This window comes from Cervus elaphus, chromosome 4, assembly GCF_910594005.1.
Source record: "Cervus elaphus chromosome 4, mCerEla1.1, whole genome shotgun sequence".
NCBI lineage: Eukaryota > Metazoa > Chordata > Mammalia > Artiodactyla > Cervidae > Cervus > Cervus elaphus.
The window spans coordinates 36,587,166-36,612,645 of record NC_057818.1 but is presented as its reverse complement, the minus strand read 5'-3'; the positions used below and the strand labels follow the sequence as shown (position 1 = coordinate 36,612,645).

Below are 25,480 nucleotides of genomic sequence, written 5' to 3'. Positions count from 1 at the left end.
CTGAGGGCAAGAAAGAAAGAGAAAGGCAGAAAATGGAGGAGGGGCTGATAAGCAATGGGGAAAGCCCAGAGTCCTCCTTGAGGAATACAAACCTTAAGGCAGTGGGGAGCAAATTACACTAGGATAGCTGAAGTACGAGGATTGAATGAATTAATACATACAGATGATAATTAATTAATATTTTTAAAACTCTAAATTCAGCACCTGGCATAGAGCAAGTGCCCAGATGTTGCTTAGTAGTATTTCCAAGCAGAGAAATAAGGCAAAAGGACCTGAGGCAAGAGATTACTTTGGACAGGGTAAAAAAAAAAAAGCAAAGCCAGTATGGCTAGAGTGGAGTGAGCTAGTAGGAAATGAGTCAGATTCAGGAGAGTGAGAAGCAAATCTCATAGAGCCTTCAAAGGTATTGTAAGAATTTTAGCTTTTCTCTGAGAGGGAAAGGAGGAAGGCCCAGGAGGGTGTGAGTGGAAGAGAGGTGTTGAAAAGACTACTGGACATGAGGGCAGAAGCAGTGAGTGAGGTCAGATGGGATTCCACTGTAGTCAGTCAGGCAAAAACTGAAATGGCCTGGTTCAGGGTGCTCCTTGTGGAAGGGGTAAAAAAATGACCAGATTTTTAAACATTAATTTTTAATTGAAGGATAATTGCTTTACAGAATTTTGTTGTTTACTGTCTTTAAAAAAAGAAAATAAAAAGTACTGGTGAAGAAGAAACTGAAACACTTGTGCACTGTCGTAGGAATGTAAAATGGTAGAACCACCATGAAAAATAGTAAAGCAGTTACTAAAAAAAATTAAAAATCGAATTACTGGAACTTCCCTGGTGGTCCAGTGGCTAAGACTCTGCACTCCCAATTCAGGGGGCCTGGCTTTGATCCCTGGTCCGGGAACTAGATCCCATGTCACCTGCCACAACTAAGACCCAGCACAGGCAAATAAATAGATATTAAAAAGATAGAACTGCTGAATGATCAAGCAGTTCCACTTCTAGCTGCTGCTGCTTAGTTGCTTCAGTCATGTCCAACTCTGTGCGACCCTGTGTACTGTAGCCCGCCAGGCTCCTCTCTGTCCATGGAATTCTTCAGGCAAGAATACTGGAGTGGGTTGCCATGCCCTTCTCCAGGGGATCTTCCCAACCCAGGGATCGAACCAGGGTCTCCTGCATTGCAGGCGGATTCTTTACCAGTCAGTCACTAGGGAAGCCCTTCCACTTTTAGGTATAACCCCAAAAGAATTGAGTGCAGGGACTGTAACATATTTGTACATCCATGTTCATAGCAGCATTATTTACAACAGTCAAGAGGTAGAAGCAACCCGAGTGTCCATCAACAGATGAATAGACAAACAAAATGCTTAACAGGTACAGAGTTTCAGCTTTGCAAGATGGAAAGAGTTCTGTGAATGGATGATAGTGATGGGTACCCAAAAACATGAATGTACTTAATGCCAATGAACTGTGTGTTATGTGTAGTTTACCACAATTTTCAAAAGTTACTTAAAAAAAGTGATCAGACTCAGCATGTATCTTGAAGGTATTGCCAACGAGATCGACTAAAGGATTGGATGGGGGTGTGAGACAGAGCAGGTCAATGATGACTCCCAGGACTGGGGCCTGAGCACCCAGCAGGATGGCAGTGCCGTTTCCTGAGATGGGTAAGGCATGTGTAGTGGACACTGTCAGGGTGCTGCCAGGCCCCCTGGGATCCCTTTGATGGCTTCTGAATGCCCCCTGTTTGGCTTCTGTGTGCTGAAGCTCCCAGCAGCCTGCACATGTGAAGAGCTAGAGGCTTGCCCTTTAGTTACTGGGATCCCTTTTCCCTTGTAAGTAAGTGCCCAGGAGTTCACTTTCCCAGCCCTTAGCCAATAACCAACTGGTGCTGGAGTGTGGAAGCTGAGTGCCCCCACCCCTAAACTCCCAGGGGTAACTTACATCCAGCATTCGTTCCCCTGTTGGATCAGGATGAAGCTACTCTCCAGGGGCTTGGTCTGAAATCACATCCTTACTTGGCTTCTTGCCCTCTTTATCCTGTTCCTCCACTCCTTCACCAGTTCCTCCTGGGAGCCCTTCTGTATTTAATAAGTCCTTCAGGGTTGGCTTCTCAGAATCTCATTGCAGGCAGGGCAAGTTCGGGATAGGGGGAAGATCAGGACTTCGGATTGGGGCATGTTTAAAGGTGCCCAGTGGTGGCATGTTGAGGAGGCTGTGGTTGGAGACACAGGTCCAGGGGAGACATCTGGCCCAGGATATACCTTTGTCACAATGAAAAAGCATCAATTTGTGGAGAGAGACTTGCCCAAGTGGAACCCTGAACTTCAGGCAGGAGCTTCCCATCTTGGCCAAAGCACAGCCTTCTTCAACACAGATATTTGCTCTGTCCTTGATGCCCTCCACCCAGACAGGGCTGAGACTCTCACTCATTTTGCTCTTTCGTAAAGAAGTACACTTTCCCTGGGTTTCTTGTCTCCATTTCATATTTAAATACACGCTACTTACTGCCTTGTGGGATCTCTGGCATTATTCCTTTCCTTTACTCAGACACTCTCCTTCTGCCTCACTCTCTACTATCTCTTTCCCCCTCCTTGAAAGCTCCTGAGGTCAGGGATCAGGACATTCAGAATATCACTTCTGTAGATTTCCTCACAGCACACTACCAGCCAACAGCCTGTGGCATTTAAGTTAGGGTTGGAAGACAGACATCTGAATCTTGCCTCTGAAAACGACTGTCTGGGTGATCTGGGGTGAGCTATTTAATCTCTTGAAGTCCTCTGGAATGAGTAATTCCTACTTGGTGGGTGATGGTGAGAATTATCCCAAACTGAACTGACCTTCCCCTGCAAACCTGCCCCTCCCACAATCTTTCCATCTCAGCAATTGCATCCTTCCAGCGGCTCAGCATGAGCTGTCTTTCAGGTCCTGACTCATCTTCTACCACTTGTTCACTCTGCTTTTCCAGTGCTGGCCTCCCTGTGGTTCTCCGAACACACCAAGTGTGGGCCTTTGCACGGTGCTTCTCTCTGCCTGGATCCCCCTTCCCCGGGTGTCCACCCGCCTCTCTCCCTCACCCCTTCAGGTCTCTGCTCAGATGTGGCCCCTCAGAGAAGCCTTCTCTGCCCTCCCTGCATAGACAGCCCTCTCCAATTATCCTCCTCCCTTTTTACCCTGCTTTATTATTTTTTTCATAGCACTTACCACACCCTAATCTATAGGGTGTGATGGTCTATTAGTACATATATAATTTTTTTAAGAGGTAACAGTAATGATTAAGAGCAAGGACTCTGGAGTAATGCTGTCTGGCTTTGAATCATTAATTCAGCTCTTCTGAGTTGTGAGACCTTGGCCAAGTGACTCTCAACTCCCTTGTGCCTCAGTACCCTCATCTGTAAAATGGGATAAGCAAAATAATACCTTCCTCACAGGTTATGAGTTAATATTTGTAAAGCAAGTTGGAAGACAGTAAACGTAAGTATTCATTAGACGGTATTGATTACCACTCTCCCCTCACTTAGTGTATCCTCCCGAGGCAGGGGTTTTTGTGTTTGTTCATTGCTGTACCTCCAGGACACAGAACAGCCTGGCATAAAACAGATACTAAAATATGTATTGACTGAGTGAAATCAACAAGATAATAACTGTTAGGCATCTGGCAGGGTGCTGGATGCAGAGTAGATGCAAAATCAATGCATCTGAGGCAAATCTGACCTGCCTCACAGAGCTGATGTGAAATCCAATGAGCTAACAGAGGGGGGGAGTGTTTTGCAAAGTGTCATATAAATAATACAAGCCCTAATAAAATGAACTACTACCATTTCCTGAGCACGCTCTGGATTCAGATGTTAAATATTTTCATGCATTATCTCATTCTCATCCTCCTAACTCTATACACTATTTCATATTACATATTCCCTTTTCACAGGGGGGGAACTGAGGTGAAATCCCTTGCCCAGGGCCACACAGCTAGGACAGAGGCAAAGCCACGGTGCAATCCAGTTCTGTCTCACTCTAAAACTCATTGCCTGAATCAGTTGCCAACCTGCTATCCACCAATGTTTGCTGAAAGAATGAATCTGAGGAGCAGGTCTTTGATATATTAGGAAGAATCCCACGATATCCGATCTTTTCTCTTAAGAACCTCTTAAAATAAACATATTTGCCTCCGGTCCAAGGTTAAATTCTGAGTCCTCCAAGAAATATTTAGAAAGAGCTTTTCTGCCCATTTTTGGTAGCAAAATTCCCAGAGCTCCGCTCCCACATAGCACACTTACAGGGATATGTCCCAAAGACAAGCGGGTGTTCTGCAGTCTTTTCTAGGAAGTATCCTTAAAATCGGGTGAGGTCCTATTTCCTGCTCCTTCCCTCCCCTGACCAGTGCCCCGTACAAATGCTTCCACAGTCTTACTTCTTTGGGTCTCTTCCGGAGTGTTCTGGGACCCTCTGTTCTCCCTAGTGATATCTCTGGCCAGCTTCCCGATTTATCACTTCTGAATCCTTAAAGGTGCTGAGGCGGCTGATGCCCAGCCAGAAACCGGCTCCACATACCTTCCCTTTCCCTGAATCTCTGGCAGGGCTCTGCTGCTCTCGGCACTGGTGAATGTTTGTCAAGACCTGAGCTGTCAGTTTGCAGAAATCAGAGGCCAAGCATTTATGTATGCGTGAACACTGAAGGCATGGACTTGATTAATCAATAAGCGCTCATGAAGCCCTGAATCCCTGTGGTTGGCTAAGGTCTAGAGACTTTAAAATCTGTTCGGTTCAGTTCAGTCGCTCAGTCATGTCCGACTCTTTGCGACCGCATGGACTACAGCACACCAGGCCTCCCTGTCCATCACCAGCTCCCGGACTTTACTCAAACTCAAGTCTATCGAGTCAGTGATGCCATCCAACCATCTCATCCTTTGTCGTCCCCTTCTTCCGCCTTCCATCTTTCCCAGCGTCAGGGTCTTTTCCAAGGAGTCAGTTCTTTACATCAGGTGCCCAAAGTATTGGAGTATTAGGAGGACCCAAAAGACCTTAGAGAATGTATTAACAACAAAATAATGACAATCTGTTCTCAGAGTCATGCTTCATCCTTCCCTTGAAAGGCAGGGGTGGAAAAAAAAAAAGAAAGGCAGGGGTGACCTCTGCAGATGGGGTTTCCCCAGGCTCACGGGAGAGATATTGGTTCAGCCAATAGGCGGCACTAGAGGGGGCCTGGAGGGTGGGACAAAGGGTAGAGCCAGGGTATTCCTGCTCCTTCAGCTGTCTTAACAGGGCTGTGTCTAAGCTAGAGCTACAGCTCCTGCTGTGGGTCCAGGTTCGACCAGACTCTGGGCTCCAGAAACACCACCATTTCCCTCTCTTCCCCCTGCTGAGGGGTCAAAGACTTCTTGCTGCCTAATCTCTAGGTTGTTTCACTGCCTCCTGTTTGGCTTCTCAGCCTCTCCATCACCTCTGCATTAAGTTCCCTCTGCTTTAAATATGCACAGTCGTTTGTCTTCCTGATTGGACCTTGACTGACAGAAGAGTTAAAGCTTGCCCAGCACTTACACTGCTTGGAGCACAGACACTGCTCCAAGTGCATGATGTAAATTAACTTATTTAATTTTACTGTCTGAGGAATGATTATATTTTACAGATGAGAAAACTGAGGCACAGAGAGTTTGACCTACCCTGGTGAGATACCAAACCGGGATGTGTATCAAAAACTAATTGCCCAGGAAGAGGTGGGCTTCCCTGGTGGCTTCCTGCCAATGCACGCGACACAGGTTCGATCCCTGATCTGGGAAGATCCAACATGCCATGGACCAACTAAACCCGCGCACCACAACCTCTGAGCCTGTGCTCCAGAGACCAGAGCCGCAACTACTGAAGCCCGGGCACCTAGAGCCCGTGCTCTGCAACAAGAGAAGCCTCCGCAATGAGAGGCCCCCACACCACAACTAGAGTAGTCCCCAATTGCTGCAACTAGAGAAAAACCTACGTAGCAATGAAGACCCAGCACAGCCAAAAATAAATAAATAAAATTTTTTTAAAAAAACAGAGGAGGTGATGGATGCCATTCTAGCCCTACTGAATTGGATTCATCAGTCCATGAGGCCCAGGAATCTGGAGACTTAATAAGCTCCTTAGGAGATTCTGATTACACTAACGCAGCACCCCTCCGTGAACTGGTACTCAGGAAACCCTGACCTCATTGGTTGATGAGGACACTAAGATCCAGATCAGCTGTACAGCAAGCTCTGTGGCAGACAAAAACACCGCCAAGGACAGCGCTTTCTGCTACTTCCACTGCCTTCTCCTTCAAGGTCACATGGCTGGCCCTGATGTTTACACTTGCTCTCCCCGGAGCCATCTGAAGGCACTTCTTATTAGAAATGTTTTGGAAAATTCAGTATACAAACAGATGTGTATGCAGGACTGCTGAGTGATGAATCAGTATTTGGGAAGAGAAACAGGGAGGCAGTTTAATTCACTTAATCTCTTATTTTCAGTCTTTTCTGAATCACTTCAGGGAGACAGTTACCCCTCCCTTCATTCTACCTTCCCCATTCTGACTAAGATTTTGGTCCGGCCAAGAATCTGTATTTTTTCAGCAGGGGCCCAAAGTGATCTGCCAATTAGAAAAATACAGTCAAAATCCAAAATGTTCAGGGACTTCCCTGGTGGTTCAGCGGTTAAGAATCTGCCGCATAATGCAGGGGAAGTGGCTTTAATCCCTGGCTGGAGAGCTAAGATTCCAGATGCCACAGAGCAACTAAGCCCAAGCACCACAACTACAGAGCCTAGCCCAAGCACCACAACTACGGAGCCTCAGTGCGGCAACAAAAGATCCTGGATGCTACAACTAAGACCCAACGCAGCAAATAAATACTAAAAAACCCCTAAAATCCCAAATATCCAGAATCTGAATCGACTTCTGCAATAGCGTCAGCCCCACAGGGGTTGAATTGTTGCTGTTCCTCCTATGCCACTGCCATACTCCTAGCACCATCAATAGTGCCTGTCACACAGCAGGTGCATAATAAATATTTACTGAATGATATTTTTCTTGCATTTTGAAAATATATTCTGTACAGCTATTCACTGATCCTCACAATGGACAGAACAGATATCAGAGTCCTCATTTGACAGAAAATGAAACTGAATTCAGAGAGATGAGGTGACTTTCCAGGTCACACAGTTAATGAAAGGTGTCAGAAGCTCTCTCCATGAAATTCTTCCTTTCCAGCTGATGGTGGTGAGAAGGGACACAGGCGGAAGAATGCAAATGTGAACACAGAATGAATTACCGTTCACTGATAGAGGTCAAATTAACTCAATAAGGATAAGAAGTTCTATCACTTATCACTGTAAAAGGTGATTAGAGATTCAAAGATTCCAGGGCATACACAAGTCCCTCTATCATTGGACCCCAGCTTTCCTGTCATTAAATTCAAGCAGTCCTCGCTTACCTGCTATATTGGTAATAGTAACCTGACCGACCCCATTCCTTATGGTTAAATGCTAAGCACTCTGTACATCTTATTCCATTCAACCCTGTCATCTCTCTCGTCTGGACCATTTCAGTAGCTTTCCTTGGTTACCCTCCCATTTCTTTTCACCAATACTGTCAGACTGAATGTTTACAACTGCCAAGCCTGATCACTTTGCATCTATGATTAAAATCCCAATGCCTCTCCATGCTGCTCTGTCATGGGCCTGTTTGGTCTAGTCTTCACCTACCTTTCCATTCATTACATTCAAGAAATATTTACTATGTGTCAGACGCTATTCTGAGCACTGAGGATGCAATGGTGAATTAAATAGAGCAAAATCTTTTATTTTCATGGACTCTGTAATAAAAATGTAGAGAAGTAAATAAACAAGATAATTACAGACTATTGAAAGTGCTAAGAAAGAAAAAAAGCAATGATAGTCACTAGGGAAGCTCATTTTTGATAGAATGGTCAAGGCAGACACTCTGAGGAAGCAGCAGTGAAGCTAAGACCAAGACTGAGAAGGAGTCAGTCATAGAAAAGCTGAGAGAAAGTACGCCAGGTGGAGGGAAAAGCATGTGCAAAGGTCCTGAGGTAGGCAACTGCTAGAAACCAGGAACACAGAAGTCAGTGTGGCTGAAGCAGAGTGAGTCTTCAGAGAAAGGGAGATGAGGTTGAAACAGGTGAGAGTCACAGATCATATAGAGTTCTAGAGCCACAAGTAGTCTGACTTTTACTCCAGAATAAGAAGAAAGCTATTGAAGAATCTTAAGCAGAGGAGGAATATGGCCCGATTCATATTTTATAACAATCCTCCTGGCTGCTATATGAAAATGAGAATTGGGGCAGGAAGAATGGAAGTAAGAGACAAGAGAGGAGGCTGGTGCTATGTCCAGATGAGATATGGTGGACCTGGTAAGGACTACTGCCAAGAAGATGAAGAAAAATGGTCAGATTCTCAATAGAGTGTGGGGTAAAAGTCACACGACTCGGTGATAGACTGATTCTGAGGCTGAAGAAAGGAAGAATAAAAAAAAAAAAAAGAAAGAAAGGAGGAATCAAGGCCTTCTCTTAGGTTTGGGGCTTGGATCAATAATAGTGGACTTATTGGAGAAGAATCAGGTGCTAGAAGAATCAAGAGTTCCATCTGGACCATGAAGTTGGAGGAGCCGTGACCTAGCCAGGTGCAGAGATCGACTTGGTCATGGGCTATTTGTATCTGGTGCTAAGAGGTTAGGCTGGGTCAGAGATACAAATGTGGGTATCTCCAAACATGATGCTTAAAGGTATTGGATGAGCCCCGAGACACTCTGACATTCGAGGGCTGAGTGGAGGAGGAGGGACTAAGACTAATCAAAGGAAACCCAGAAGATTGAAATCAACAGAAGAAAGATTCAGAAGAGAAGTGGTAGGCTGGGTCAAATGCTGCTGAGAGGCTATGAAGGATGTGATCAGAGATGTGTCCATTAAATTTAGCTGTTTGAGGTCATTGGGAGAAGAGTTTCACTGGAGAATCAACCTAGAAACCAGACTGGATTAAACAGAAGAGGTGAGAAAGCATGTACGGTCTTGACAATTCTTTTCAAATTTTCTTTTAACAGGAGTAAGGAAGTAGGGTGTAGCTGCAGGTGTGTGTGGACTCAGGTGAGGGTGGCTGTTGTTTTAAGATTTTTTTATGCGGACCATTTTTAAAGTCTTTATAGAATTTGTTACAATACTGCTTCTGTTTTATGTCTTTTTTTTTCATGCGAGGCATGTGGGATCTTAGTTCCTCCACCAGGGTTGAACCCACACCCCCTGCACTGGTAGGTGAAGCCTCAACCACTGGACCACCAGGGAAGTCCCTGTTGTTGTTGTTTTTAATGGAATTTACTAGAGCCATTTTCTCCAAACTTCAGTCATTGAAGAACATTCTGTTTTTGTCCCATCCTTATACCATGGGTACTCTATACTTAAAATGTTTCTTAAAATCAACTCACTTTTAATTTAAACAAATTTACCTTGAACACTTACTTTAAGCAATTACTACAGTACATCAAATGGGAAACCAATATCTCTTGCCATGAACAAAAGGTAACTGATTTGAAAATCAGTACAATGAAAATAAAGCACACAAAAAAAAAAAAAGAAAAGAAAGCACAATGTCAGTAAACTAAGTGGTTATTATCGCTTGCTGAGGACTGATCCTGGGACCAGCTCTGTTTGAAAAGGGAAATCATGAGGTGTTAGATGTTAAAGACATATCAACATCAAAGGGAAACATTCTCCTTGAAGGACTGAAAGAGAATTGAAAGGAAAATAATTGTTTCTCTGTGTGATTTAAAATCACCTACTACCAGACCTAACCTCTGGGAAACACCTCTTAGAACACTTCCTTTTTTTTTTTTTTTTTTGTTTTATATTACTTCTTCTTTTTTTTTTTTTAATTTTTTTATTAGTTGGAGGCTAATTGCTTCACAACATTTCAGTGGGTTTTGTCATACACTGACATGAATCAGCCATAGATTTACACTTATTCCCCATCCCGATCCCCCCTCCCATCTCTCTCCCCACCCGATTCCTCTGGGTCTTCCCAGTGCACCAGGCTGGAGCACTTGTCTCGTGCATCCCACCTGGGCTGGTGATCTGTTTCACCATAGATAGTATACATGCTGTTCTTTTGAAACATCCCACCCTCACCTTCTCCCACAGAGTTCAAAAGTCTGTTCTGTATTTCTGTGTCTCTTTTTCTGTTTTGCATATAGGGTTATCTGTCCTCAGGGCCCTCAGGCCCGGACCCTAGCCCAAGCAAGGCCGCCTAAGACTCCCTTCCCTGGACGGGTCTCCGTCCTTAGCTCTTTTGTCTCACTTTTTATCTTTTATATTTTGTCCTACCTCCTTTCGAAGACAATGGTCTGCTTTTCTGGGCGCCTGATGACCTCAGCTAGCGATCAGAAGTTGTTTTGTGAGGTTTGCTCTGCATTCAGTTATTCTTTTGATGAATTTGTAGGAGAGAAAGTGGTCTCCCCGTCCTACTCCTCCGCCATCTTGGCTCCTCCCAGAACACTTCCTTTTTAAATTAAGATATAACCTGCACTTAGTTGAGTGCACAAATCTTAAATGCAGAGCTTGATGAATTTTTACATATGTATATACCAATGTAATTACCACTCAGCTCAAGACATAGAATTGTCCAGCAAGGCCAGGGCCAGGCTTAAAGCATAACAGACAAAGGCTGTGTCCTCACGGCATTGACTTTGCTCATCCTGGTACCCCTGGTGCCTAGTACAGTGCTAGGACATAGGAGGTAGTCTGTGTCTTTTTAGCTTATTTATCTATTTTTTTTTTCTGTAAGTATCCTATAGTGAAAGTGAAAGTTGCTTCAGTTCAGAAAGTTGCTTACTCACGTCCAACTCTTTGTGACCCCGTGGACCATATAGTCCATGGAATTCTTCAGCCCAGAATACTGGAGTGGATAGCCTTTCCCTTCTCCAGGGGATCTTCCCAACCCAGGGATAGAACCCAGGTCTCCTGCATTGCAGGTGGATTCTTTACCAGCTGAGCCACAAGGGAAGTCCAAGAATACTGGAGTGGGTAGCCTATCCCTTTTCTAGTGGATCTTCCCAACCCAGGAATTGAACCAGCGTCTCCTGCATTGGAGGCGGATTCTTTACCAACTGAGCTATGCGGGAACGCTGTAAGTATTCTATAAAGAATATGTATTATTTCTGAGTTAAAAACCAGTCTTATCTGAACTCTAATTTTCTAGAGGGTCTAATCCAGAACCTATCAGTCAAAATCTATCAGAGCAACATCAGGACATCCCTCTGGATATAAAACCCAGCCTGAGAAGACAGAAGTGTCCAAACAGAAAGATCCAGGAACAATTCTGTTTGAGATGCAAACGATTTCTCTTGCTTCCCCATTTCCACCTGGTCCCCCATTAACCTGTGTTTTTGCTTTCACACCCTCATACACAATAGCTGAGAACACCAAAGCCGATTTGTCTGCTCTCCTCAATAAAATAGTGACAGCAAGACAAGTAAGTCTTTAAAAATTTAAAGAGCCCGATAAGTCCTCCATTCAGCATCTGCCACAGAAGGAAACGGCCTCTGGCGTATGCCTCTTGTGCTCCCCACTTCCCCATACGCCTCCTGTACAAACACCTCTCTCCATGGCTTACTCTCAGCTGCTTGCAGGAGGGTGCTAGGGCCCCTTGCTGGGGGAGTTGGAGGAAGGGGAACCCCCTTAAATTCAGAAGAGTGAAACTAAGAGTTGTTCTTCAAGCATGTTAGGGATCAAAGCCTGAGATCTGAAGCTTTGGCAAGAAGACAGCCATCTGCCGGCCTGGGTGGGCCCCAGCTGGGGGCCTGGATAGTGCTGCCAGGTGCTATCCACACCCAGCTAAGCCTGCCTGTGACAAGGCAGGTATTAGGACTGGCCCGGGAAGGCCACATCCCTGAGCAGATGCTGCAGGAAAGGAAGCATTCAGAACCATTGTGATTAAATTAATACAGGAATTGGGGCAGGGGGTCGGGTAGTAAAGAGGAAGAGGAAAACAATTACCAAACCAAATTAACCCATGTTGCCATTTTAACTTCTTTGCTTCTAGTGTTTTTCCTATGCATAACTTTAAAAAAATGATACAACTAGTATCCTTTTTGCATAATAAGTAAGAAGAACATTATGATTAAAACCAAGATCCTTCTTGATTCCTACTTAGGCATTCCCATCTCTGCCTTCAAAGAGGCAAAGACTCTGAGGTGCCTTCCTCTGTACATTTAAAAAATACTTTTATATAAATGTCATAGTCCTATAACTTGCTTTTTCCAGATGATCATATATTTTTGAGTATTATCCAAGTTGTTACTGTTGTTCAGTCACCCAGCCGTGCCTGACTCTTTGCGACCCCATGGACTGCAGCACGCCAGGCTTCCCTGTCCTTCACCATCTCCCAGAGCTTGCTCAAACTCATGTCCATTGAATCAGTGATGCCATCCAACCATCTCATCCTCTGTCATCCCCTTCTCCTCCTGCTCTCAATCTTTCCCAGCACAGGGTCTTTTCTAGTGAGTTGGCTCTTTGCATCAGGTGGCCAAGGTATATCCAAGTTGATACACATGAAATTTACTCCTTTCTTGCCTTCAGCATGTATATAACCCACATGTTTCTGGTAAGCATACCAACAGCCAACACTTAATCTCATTCCTCTCTACCAGAAACTATTCCAAGTATATTAACCCCTTGAATACTTTTGAGACTGAGGAGGACAGAGGGATAAGTCAAATAAATTTCTTGTCACACAGCTGCTAAGTGGCAGGGTGGGATCTGGTGCCCAAGTCTGAGGTCAAAGTTCAGACTCTTACTCACTACACCATCCAACCTGCATCTGTGTCGCTTCCTAGTTTTTGATTGTGCAAATGTGGTCCCAGTGTTGGATTAGTTAGGCACTGCTGGGTAGCCAACCATTCCTAAAATGTAGTCTCCTAAAGCAGTAACAGTTTGCTATTTCTCATGATTCCGTGGGTAGACAAGATGGTTCTTCTGATCTTACCTGGACTCACTCAGTGGCTGTGGTCAGCTGGCAGCTTGGCTGGCTGGCCCACAATGGCCTCACTCTCATGTCTGGAGCATCAGTTAGGACGTCTGGCCTTCTCCTTCCAGCCAGACTTTGTCATGTGATGGCAGAAATGTTCCAAAAAAGTAAGGGCAGAAGGTCCCTGAGATCTAGCTTAGAACCTGGCAATAATCACTTCTGTTGCAGTCTGTTGGTTAAAGTGAGCCACGAGACCAGCTCAAATTCAAAAGATGGGAAAAGAGACCCCACCTTTTGATAGGAGAGACTGCAGAGAATTTGTGGCCATTTTTAATCCATTAAAGCAACTATCTTTACATGTGTTCCTGGTGCATAGGGAGCATGTGTCTCTAGGTTGTGTACCAAGAAGTAGTAGTGCTGGAACTACAATTCAACTTCAGTTCTTTAACTAGTCAAAGAGTTGTTTTTTTTTTTAACTGATATATAATTCATATACCATAATATTCACCATTTTTAAGTGCAGAATTCAAGAGTTTCTAAGTTGTGCAACCATCACTATTATATACTCCAGGATATTAATTAATTAATTTCTTTTATTAAAAAGAAATCCCTAACCCATCTGCAGTCAGTCCCTATTCCTCTCTCCTTAGCCTCTGGCAAGCATCTAAGCATTTAACTGTTTGGATATTTCATAGAAACAGGATTATACAATATGTGATCTTTCATGTCTGGCTTCTTTAACTGAGCATAATGGTTTCAAAGGTCATTCACACTGTAGCATGTATCAGGATGGCATTCCTTTTTTTGGCTGAATAATATTCCACTGTGTAGATTAACTACATTTTATTCAACCATTCATCAGTTGATGGACATCTCTGTTGTTTCTATTTTTATGCTACCATGAATAATGCTGCTAAGAACATTCATACACAAGTTTTTACACAAACACATTTTCAGTTCTCTTAGATATATATACCTCAGAATGGAATTCCTGGTATATATTACCAGGAATTTAGGTATATTACCAGAATGGTAATTCTATGTTTAACTCCGTGATGAACTGCAAAACCTTTGTCCACAATGGCGAGACTATTTCACATTTCTACCAGAATGAATGAAGTTTCTATTTTCTCCATATCTTTGCCAACACTTGTTAATTTCCATGTTAAAAAATTAGTCATTTTAAAAAACAGCCATCCTAGTGGATGTGAAGTGGTATCTCACTGTGATTTTGATTTGTGGTTCCCTAATGACTAGTGATGGTAAGCATTTTTTCATGTGTTTGTTGGCCACTTGAATGTCTTAGAGACAGATCTATTCAAATCCTTTGTCCATTTTAAAAATGGGTGCTTGTCTTTTTATTGTTGAGTTGTAAGAGTTCTCTATATATTCTGGATACTAGATCCTAATTCAAATACTTGATGTCTGTTCATTTTCACAATAGTGTCCTTTAAAGAACAAAAGTTTTTATTTTGATGAAGTCCAATTTATCTATTGTTTCTTTGGTTGCTCATGCTTTTGGTGTTGCATCTAAAAAATTGTTGCCTAATCCAAGGTTATGAAGATTTACACCTATGTCTTCTAAGAGTTTTACAGTGTTAGCTCTTACATTTAGGCTTTCAATTCAGTTTGATTTTGCTTTTGAGGATGGTGTGAGGTAAGAGTTCAGCTTCATTCTTTTAGATATCCTGTTGTCCCAGTACTATTTGTGGAAAAGATTATTCTTTCTCCATTGGGACCCTTGTTGAAAATCAGTTGCTACCATTACAATATCAAGTAGTAAGAACGACAGCATCCTTGCCTTGTTCCTGGTTTGGGAATGGTTCTATTGTTTCATCATTAAGTTTGGTTTCATGTAGGTAGGGAGATATGTCAAGAACAGGAATTTCCCTTTAACTCTGATTTACTAATGTTTAATCATAAATAAGTAAGAATTTTATCACCTACTTTTTCATGCAGGTATTGAGATGATCACATTTTTCTCCTTTAACCATACAGTGTAGTATATTACATAAACAGTTTCTTCCTTTTTTTTTTTTTTTGGCTGTTGAAATGCCCCTGCATTCCTGGAATAACCAGTTGTGATTATTTTCTGCCCTGAATTCCTTTTCTAGCTCCATGTCTTAGATTATGCTTTGGAGGGGCAATGGCATTTCCTGTCTGGGTCCTCATCAAAAACTCCAGTTTCTTAGTTGAATGTTCTCCCAGAAGCTTCTGGAAGCTTGGATTTGCTCATTAGTAACGTGGTGGGGGTGGCCAAGAGGCTCCAGGGCAAAGCCAGTGCTTTCAGCTGTGTGAGTATTTGCTGGAGAGAAACCAGGTGAAAGTCAGGTGGGAGGCAAACAGCAGTCTCCCAAAGTCACCTGCTTTTGTCCTTAAGCAATGGAATTCAAATTCTCTGTCCTTGTCTCTAAAGTTTATTCTATCTCATGAACATTTTTTTTCCCTGTGAAAAGTATAATTGAACCATTCTGTGTTCTGAGCACTTTCTATATGCCAGACAAGGTGCTTAGGGCTCTCATATTAACACTGGTAACAATAATTCCAGCTACCATTGGCTGATAGTTTACCTGGTTCTAGGTTATTGTTTTACAAAAGCTACTGCATTTCGGAACTTCCCTGGCAGTACATTGGTTAAGACACCATGCTCCCAGTGCAAGGGGCATGGGTTCGATTCCTGGTTGGGGAAATAAGATCCCCCAGGCCCCACAGTGTGGCCAAAATAGATAAATAAATTTAAAAAACCCAATTTCTAAAAAAAAGTATCATCTCTAATTTACAGATGAGGAATCTGAGGCTGAGAGAGGCTAACTTGCAGAGGTTAGGTTCAAAATCAGACAGAGCTGAGGTTCAAAATCAGACAGAGCTGAGGTTCAAAATCAGGCTTGTCTCACTGCAGAGCCCGTGCCCTTAACCACAGCTGGACACACTGTGGGTAATTAATGAGCTCTGTCAGCCCAAACTCCCATGATCAGTATTAAGCACCGATGGTTCCCTGTGACCAGCGCGTGACTGAGCAGGGCCACACGTGACGAGCTGGAATCATCTGTGGTCTAACTGGTCTCAATGTCGGGCCATGACACTTGCTCACATGAGGTGTTCTGCAGTAACATCTCCCTTAGGGAAATTAGTGTGCACATTTTCAAAAAAGCTTTCACAAAATAACAGCTTTGAAATGTAATTCATCTACCATACAATTCCCCAATTTAAAGTGTACAATTCAGAGGCTTCCATGGCATCCCAGTGGTTGGGAAAAGAAGATTTCATTACCGGGGCCTGAGTTTGATCCCTGGTCCAGGAACTAGGATCCTGCAAGTTGCATGGCATGGCCAATAAAATAAAAGGTTTCAAAATAAATTAATTAAGTGCACAATCCAATATTTTTTGTATAGTTACAGACTTGAGCAACCATCACCATGATCAATTTTAGAATAGTTTCATCACCCCAAAAAGAAGTTTTAAACTCTTTAGTAGTTACTCCTCATTTTCTCCCAAAGTCCCCACTATTGGGCAACTGCCAATCTGCTTCTGTCTCTACAGATGTGCCTATTCTGAGTATTTCACCTAAATGGAATTATACAGTATGTGGTCTTTAGTGACTGGCTTCTTTCACTTTGAATAATGTTTTCAAGGTTCATCCATGTTGTAGCATTTGCCAGTACCTCATTACTTTTTATTTTTAAGTAATATTCCATTGTGTGGATATACCACATTTTGTTTATACATTCATCATTTGATGGACACTTCTCAACTATTATGAATAATGCTGCTATGAATATGCAGAGAAGCTTTTAGGTGGACATATGTTCTCAATTCTCATGCTTCAGTTTTTACATGGCATTATTTATTTTAGTGCAATCTTTGTCCATAACCAATTCAACCTCTTCCAACTTAAAATGCTCAAGAACATGGATGAAGAAATGGCAACCCACTCCAGTTTTCTTGCCTGGAAAATCCCAGGGACAGAGGAGCCTGGTGGGCTACAGTCCATGGGATTGCAAAGAGTCACACAACAACTGAACACCTGAGCCCACATGAAAGGTGTTAACAACCTAATCCCTGGAACTGGTAACTATGTTACTTTTCAAGGCACAAAGGACTTTGCAGATGTGATTAAATTAAGGATATTAATTTAAGAGAAGGTAAGATTATCCTTCTCTCAGCAGTGGCCATAAGACTAGAAAAAGTCAGTTTTCATTCCAATCCCAAAGAGAGGCAATGCCAAAGAATGCTCAAACTACTGCACTATTGCACTCATCTCACATGCTAGCGAAGTAATGCTCAAAATTCTCCAAGCCAGGCTTCAACAGCACGTGAATAGTGAACGTCCAGATGTTCAAGCTAGATTTAGAAAAGGCAGAGGAACAGAGCTCAAATTGCCAACAAATCCACTGGATCATCGAAAAAGGAAAAGAGTTCCAGAAAAACATCTACTTCTGCTTTATTGACTATGCCAAAGCCTTTGACTATGTGGATCACAACAAACTCTGGTAAATTCTTCAAGAGATGGGAATACCAGACCACCTGACCTGCCTCCTGAGAAGTCTGTATGCAGGTCAGGAAACAACAGTTAGAACTGGACATGGAACAACAGACTGGTTCCAAATCGGGAAAGGAGCACATCAAGGCTGTATATTGTCACCTTGTTTATTTAACTTATATGCAGAGTACATCATGAGAAACGCTAGGCTGGAAGAAGCACAAGATGGAATCAAGATTGCTAGGGGAAATATCAATAACCTCAAATATGCAGATGACACCACCCTTATGGCAGAAAGCGAAGAAGAACTAAAGAGCCTCTTGATGAAAGTGAAAGAGGAGGGAGAAAAAGTTGGCTTAAAACTCAACATTCAGAAAACTAAGATCATGGCATCTGGTCCCATCACTCATGGCAAACAGATGGGGAAGCAAAAGAAATAGTGATAGATTTTATTTTTGGGGGCTCCAAAATCACTGCAGACGGTGACTGCAGCCATGAAATTAAAAGACACTTGCTCCTTGGAAGAAAAGTTATGACCAACCTAGACAGCATATTAAAAAGCAGAGACATTACTTTGCCATCAAAGGTCCATCTAGTCAAAGCTATGGTTTTTCCAGTAGTCATGTATGGATGTGAGAGCTGGACTATAAAGAAAGCTGAGCACCGAAGAATTGATGCTTTTGAACTGTGATATTGGTGAAGACTCTTGAGAGTCCCTTGGACTGCAAGGAGATCCAACCAGTCCATCCTAAAGGAAATCAGTCCTGAATATTCATGCGAAGGACTGATGCTGAAGCTGAAACTCCAATTCTTTGGCCACCTGATGCGAAGAACTGACTCATTGGAAAAGACCCTGATGCTGGGCAGGATTGAAGGCAGGAAGAGAAGGGGATGACAGAGGATGAGATGGTTGGATGGCATCACCGACTCAACAGACATGAGTTTGGGTAAACTCTAGGAGTTGGTGATGGACAGGGAGGTCTGGTGTGCTGCAGTTCATGTGGTCACAAAGAGTCAGACATGACTGAGCAACTGAACTGAACTGAACTGAAAATTATTCTGGATTATCTGGGTCAGCCCAATGTCATAAAAAAGATTTTTATTCATGAAAGAGGGAGGGCCAGAGATGGAGGAGATATGACGACAGAAGCCCTGTGATGACCCATGAGGAAGGCTCAGTCAATCATCGCTTTCTTTGAGGATGGAAGGATGTCATCCTCAGAGAATGTGGGCAGCCTCCAGATGCCAGACAAAGTAAGGGGATGTGTTCTCCCTGACAGCTTCCCTGGCAAGAATGCAGCCCTGTCAACACCTTGATTTTAGCCCAGTGACACATGTTTTGGGACTTCAGATCTCCTGAACTGTTAAGATAATACATTTGTTCTAAGTCACCAGGTTTGTAGTCATTTGTTACAGCAGCAATAGAAAAGTAAGACAATATACTTCTGCTTTCATTCATTCAGCGAAACTGTATCAAACACCTTCTATGTGATAGGTAACAGGCACAAGAGACTCTGGAATGAATAACCAGATGATGTCCCTGTCCTCATGGAGTTTATGTTCTAGTGGGAGAAAGTAGATAAAAAACAAATTTTAAAAAAGTAGATAAAACAAACAAATAAAAATGTAGTATGTCAGGTGGTGTTGAATGCTGTGGAGGAGGGTGAGACAGCTAGAAACTGATGGAACTCAGGGTTGGGTGGAGATGGAGGAGTGGGCAATGAAGGAACATCTGAGCAGGCATAGGAAGTGAGTCTGTTAAGTCTCTGGGGGAGACCATTTTACACAGGGGGGAGAGCAAGTGCAAAGGCCTGGAGATAGGAAGGCACTTAGTGTGTTTAAGGGACAGCAAAGAGACCACAGTGGCTGAAAACGGGTGAACCAGGGGCAGAGACGCAGAGTGAGATTATAGATACAGGAGAGAGAAGAGGGCCAAATCATGTGGGGTCTTGAAGCCTTAGTAAGGATTTTAACTTACACTCTGAACAAAAGGTGAAGTCCCTGGAGGCTTCTAAGCAGAAGAGTGATGGGATGTGACTTAAACTCTAAAAGGATCGCTCACTGCTGACTGGAGAACACAGTGGAGGGGAGCCAGGAAGGCAGCAGAGAGACCAATATGGAGGCCCTGGCAGTAATCCAGGGAAGAGACGATGCGGTTCAGCCCAGGGTGATAGTAATGGAGTTGGTGAGGATAGGAGTCAGGATATATTTTGGAGGGGATGAAATATAATTTGCTGAAGGAGCAGATGTGAGTGTGAGAAAAAGGGAGGAGTCAAGGAACTCCATGTTTTTTGGCCTAAGCAACTGGAAGAATAGAGGTAATATCTAGAGAGGTGAAGGCTGTGAAGAAGGTATAATGGGAAGACTGGTGTTTCAGTTACCTATTGGAACAAAAATAAATCACCCAAATGTATTAGTTTAACAATGATTTATGATTTCTCTTGAGTACATGGGTTGGCAGTCTGGCTGTTCTTTGGCTGATCTAGCCTGGGTTGAGTCAAGTGGTTATCTGATAGCCCATCCGGGGCTGGAAGGTCCAAGACGGTCTCCCCCACATGGCTGGGTCCAGGGCCAGCTGCTGGATGGGCTGCCTTGCTCAGCTACTTTGCTCAGCTTTCCACGCGGGCTCTCATTTTTAGTGAGGTGAGTTTGGATTCTTTTCCACAGTGGCCGCAGGATTCCAGAATGGGAGAGTAAAAGCTGCAAAGCCTCTTACATTCTAGGTTCTGACATTTCTACTCCATCACTTTCTACTGATAAAAGCAAAATACAAGGCCAGCCCAGGTTTGGGGAAGGGGTAGAGATGTGTGTGAAGAAATTAATGCTCACACTGCAAACAGGCATGGACACAAGGGTGGGGTGATTCACTACGACAATTCTTATACCAGTTACTACAATGAGGAATTGGTTTGTGGGCACATTAAGTCTGAGATACTTCATAGACATCTGGGTGGAGATGTTGAGTAGGCTGCTGGATACAGGAGTCTGGAGTAGAGGAGAAGGGTTTAGGGAGAGTATACATTTGGAAATAATCCTATAGTAATTAAGTCCACAAAACTATAGGAGATAACCAAGAGAGAGAGTATAGACAGAGAAAATGGTTTAAAAACAGAGTCCTAAAAAAAAAAAAACCCCAAAACTGAGTCCTGATGCATTTCAATGTTAAGAGGCTGGGTCGACAAGGAGAGATCAACAAAGTTGACTAAAGAGGTAAGAAGAAATGGAGGAGAGAGTGCCATTCTGGAATCAAGGAAAGGAAGTTTTGTAAGGAGCAAGGAGGAGTCAAATTCTGCAGCTGACAGACTGAGCAAGACTAGGGACTGATAAATGGCTGTTCAGTTGATCCTACAGTGGAAATCACTGGCAAGCTTTGTGAGAGACATTCCGGGTGTCCACTGAGGCAAAAACTTGATAGGAGTTGGTAAAAGAAAGGATGGGACACATGGAGACAGACGTTCAGACCAGTTTTTCAGGACTTTCACTGGGAAAGGGAGCAGAGAAATGAGGTAACAGCAAGAGGGAGATATAGGTCAAGATAGAATTTTCCCCCCAATATTTTATTAATGAAAAATTTCAAACACCAAATGGTTGAAAGAATTTAACACTGAACACATAGAGCCACCACTTGGATTCTTCTGCCCACATTTTCCTCGACTTGCTTTATCACATATATGTCCATCTATCTACCCATTTCCAAGATAGGCTTTTAATTCTTTTTTAACATTGACACATTATAGCAAGACTGAAGGTTTCTGGGAAAATCCAGTGGGTAGAACAAATTGATGAGGGAAGAGCAAGTCAGGAGAAGGATTATGAGTACAATGGGCTGGTGGGAAAGAGGGGCTGCGATCGAGTGCTAAGGAAGGAGTTGGCTTTCAAAAAGGAGCACAGACAGAATAGCCATCATTATAGGAGTGAAGGCAAGGCACAGATGCCAGAAGGTAGGCGCATGCGAATGTGGGAGCTTGTGGAAGTTATCTCCTAATGAAGTCATCCGCTGAGAGTGAATACAGGGGGCGGAGGAAGTGGTGTAAATTAGAAGAGAAAGGAAAGAGGTGAGCAATAATCTTCTAGAAGAGTGGGAGGGTGATTTGTCTCAGAAATACAGGAAGAATGCCAAGCAACCATGGGGGTCCATCTGAAGTTAATGGTCAGGCATTTGAAATGAGACAACACGGCTTTGAGTTTTCCTCAGCCTTGTGCAGCTGCGTGGGTGCAGGTGCTGTCAAAGAGTTAGATGTAATAAATTTTTTTCCCAAGTGAGTACAGCAGAGGGGCAGAGAAGTACATGAGGATGTACATGAAAGTATGACAATAATACTGGAACATGGAATTAAAGCCACACAAAGAGGGAAGTGAGGAAACGATAAGGGTAAGAGACAATGGAGAGGTGGTGGGATAAATGGACTGCAGGTCCCAAAAGGGTCAGAGAATAGATAGAGTTTCGGGTGGCAATTAGTGAGCAGGATGCTGGAAGCTGAGATTATGGAGGGGCTGAAATTATTGGAATGATAAGGTCAAGGCCATGTTCATGGGAGTGAGTGACTGAGGTGAGGTGTAGAGGACAGAGTATTGGGGGAAAAGAGATCAGGGAACTGAGCAGTTTTTAAAAACAGCTTTCCTGAGATAAACCTTTCATACACTTTGCCCACTGAAAGTGTATAATTCAATGGTTTTTAGCATACTCACAGAGTTGTGTGAATCCATCACTAAAATCAATCTTAAAAACATTTCTTAAAAAAAAACAAAAAACATTTCTTATTACTTCCTAAAGAAACCCATATCTGTTTGCCATCAACTCCTATCTCTCCACATTCCCCAGCCCTAGGCAACCACTACTCTACCTAGAGTATCTGTGGATTTGCCTCTGGACAGTTTACACCAATGGAATCTTATAATATGTGGTCCTCTGTCACTGGTTTCTTTCACTTGGCAGGATATTTTTGAGAGTCATCCTTTATGTTAATACTGGAATGACTAAAATTATGACTGCTGGTGTTGGAGAGGACAGTGATCCAGCAGTTAAAAAACCTTCAAGGAAAGGGAAGTGACCCAGTGTCTGCAGATGTCTGCTATAAGGAGGGGAAGAAGATGGTACAGTTTGATGAAATCAGAGTTAGTGCAAAGAAAGAGAGGTTTACTCCAGGCAGTCCATTAAGAGAAGATGATAAGGCTGGCTAAAAGGTACCAGAACCAGAAGGTCAAAAACCAGAGTTGTGCACCCAGGGATCCCACGCTCTCTCAGGCTGCCTGACGCTCCTTTCCCTCATCTCACCCGCCAAAGCCTCCAGAGCTCCCACACGCCACAGCCTTTCCTTTCACGCATGTTAGGTTGCTGTCTGATTGACTTCATCACCAGGTCCTACATTTCCAGGACAGGGAATGGGACTGGCTCAACCCAGCCCGACAGTTGGTGTCCCCCTGGATCTGTTATTCACTCCCGGTTCACTCCGTCATGGCCTGAGTGGTCACAGTGGGGTCATGAGACAACACGGCAGCTCAGGCAGTGGATTGAGAGCCTCTCAGAACTGACATGACTGAGAAGAGGAGGAGCAACCTCACGGGATCCCTGAGGAAGACACCAGAGAAGAAAGCAGGGCAGCTGTGCTTAGACGTTCAGGGCACTGCTGTCCCTGTGGTGGAGCTCCGGGCTAACGCCACTTGTGGGCTGTCCAAGCCTGGGGAGCAATTTCTGGCTGTCCCACACCTCCCCAGCCATCCCAGCAATAAACCCTCACTGCTCAGCAGGCAGGAGTCAGCCCTGCTACCTGAGGAAGCCTGACTAACACACTATCTTCTCACAAACCAGTGCTGGAGGATTTGCTGAGGCCTTTTCCTCTCATTTCACAGAAACTTCAGAGAGAGAAATCTCATCAAAAGAGGTCAGTCCAACCACAACCCTGCCAATGCCCTGAGCTGATCCGCATGGAAGAGACAGAAAGGAAAATAAGAACAAAGGAAAGAACTCTCTGAATTTGAGGGGGAGGGGAGTTGAAGGTTATTTTATTTTTAGAAAGTATTATGATTAAAATAAATAAATAAACATACAAACAACACAATTACTGAAATTAAAAATACTCTAGAAGGAATTAGTAGCAGAATATCTGAAGCAGAAGAACAAATCAGTGAGCTGGAAGATAAAATGGTGGAAATAACTTCTGAAGAGCAGAATAAAGTAAAAGAATGAAAAGAACTGAGGATAGTCTCAGAGACCTCTGGGACAATATCAAACGTACCAACATTCAAATGATAGGGGTCCAAGAAGAAGAAGAGAAAAAGAAAGGGTATGAGAAAATTTTTGAAGAGAGTATAGTTGAAAATTTCCCCAACACGGAAAAGGAAATAGTCCATCAAGTCCAAGAGGTACAAAGAGTCCCATACAGGATAAACCCAAGGAGAAACATGCCAAGACACATACTAGTAAAGCTAACCAAGACTAACAAAGAAAGAATATTAAAAGCAGAAAGGGAGAAGCAACAAGTAACATACAAGGGAAACCCCACATGCTTAACAGCTGATCTTTCAACCAAAACTCTGCAGGCCAGAAGGGAATGGCAGGATATATTTAAAGTATTGAAAGGGAAAAATCTACAACCAAGAATACTGTACCCAGTAAGGATCTCATTCAAAATTGATGGAGAAATAAAAAGCTTTTCAGGCAAGCAAAGTTAAGAGAATTCAGTACCACCAAACCAGCTTTATGACAAATGTTAAAGGGACTTATATAGTCAAGAAATACAAGAGAAGAAAAAAGATCTACAAAATCAACCCCAAATAATTAAGAAAATGACAATAGGAACGTATATATCAATAATTACTTTAAATGTAAATGGATTAAATGCTCCAACCAAAAGACACAGGCTGGCTGAATGGATACAAAAACAAGACCCATATATATGCTATCTACAAGAAACCCACTTCAGACCTCAAGATACATATAGACTGAAAGTGAGAGGACAGAAAAATACATTCCATGCAAATGGGAAGGAAAAGAAAGCTGGAGGAGCAATCCTCATATCAGACAAAATAGACCTTAAAATAAAGAAGATTACAAGAGAGAAGGAAGGACACTAGATAATGATCAAGGGATCAATCCAAGAGGAAAGTGAAAGTGAAGTCGCTCAGTTGTATCTGACTGTTTGCAACCCTGTGGACTGTAGCCTACTAGGCTCCTCCATCCATGGGATTCTCCAGGCAAGAATACTGGAGTGGGTTGCCATTTCCTTCTCCAGGGGATCTTCCCGACCCAGGGATCAAACTCGGGTCTCCCGCATTGCAGGCAGACGCTTTACCCTCTGAACCACCAGGGAAGCCCAGTTGTAAATATCTATGCACCCAACCTCAATACATAAGACAAACACTAACAGACATAAAAGGAGAAATTGACGGTAACACAATAATAGTAGGAGACTTTAACACCCCACTCACACCAATGGACAAATCATCAAAACAGAAAATTAATAAGGAAACACAAGTCTTAAATGATACATTAGATGAGATAGATCTCACTGATATCTTCAGGACATTCCATCCAAATGCAGAAGAATACACCTCTTCTTGAGTGCACGTGGAACTTTCTCCAGGGTAGACCACATCTTGGGTCACAAATCAAACCTCAGTAAATTTAAGAAAATTGAAATTGTATCAAGCATCTTCTCTGACCACAACACTATAAGACTACATATCAATTACAAGAAAAAAACTGTAAGAAACACAAACACATGGAGATTAAACAAAACGTTTCTATATAACCAACAGGTTACTGAAGAAATCCACAGGGAAATCAAAAAATTTCTAGAAACAAATGACAATGAAAACATGACAACTCAAAACCTATGGGATGCAGCAAAGGAAGTTCTAAGAGGGAAGTTTATAGCAATACAATCCTACCACAAGAAGCAAGAAAAACATTGAATAGACAACCTAACTTTACACCTGAAACAACTGGAAAAAGAAGAACAAAAACCCCCAAAATTAGTAGAAGGAAAGAAATCATAAAGATCTGAGCAGAAATAAATGAAAAAGAAATGAAGG

At 43.0% G+C, this 25,480-nt stretch overlaps 1 protein-coding gene across 2 annotated transcripts in view; it reads right to left on the bottom strand.

The window, feature by feature from the left end:
• Positions 1 to 25,480, bottom strand: part of ZFP90 (ZFP90 zinc finger protein) — a 161,492-nt gene that overhangs the window by 3,329 nt on the left and 132,683 nt on the right. The gene's annotated exons all lie outside the window — the stretch shown is intronic.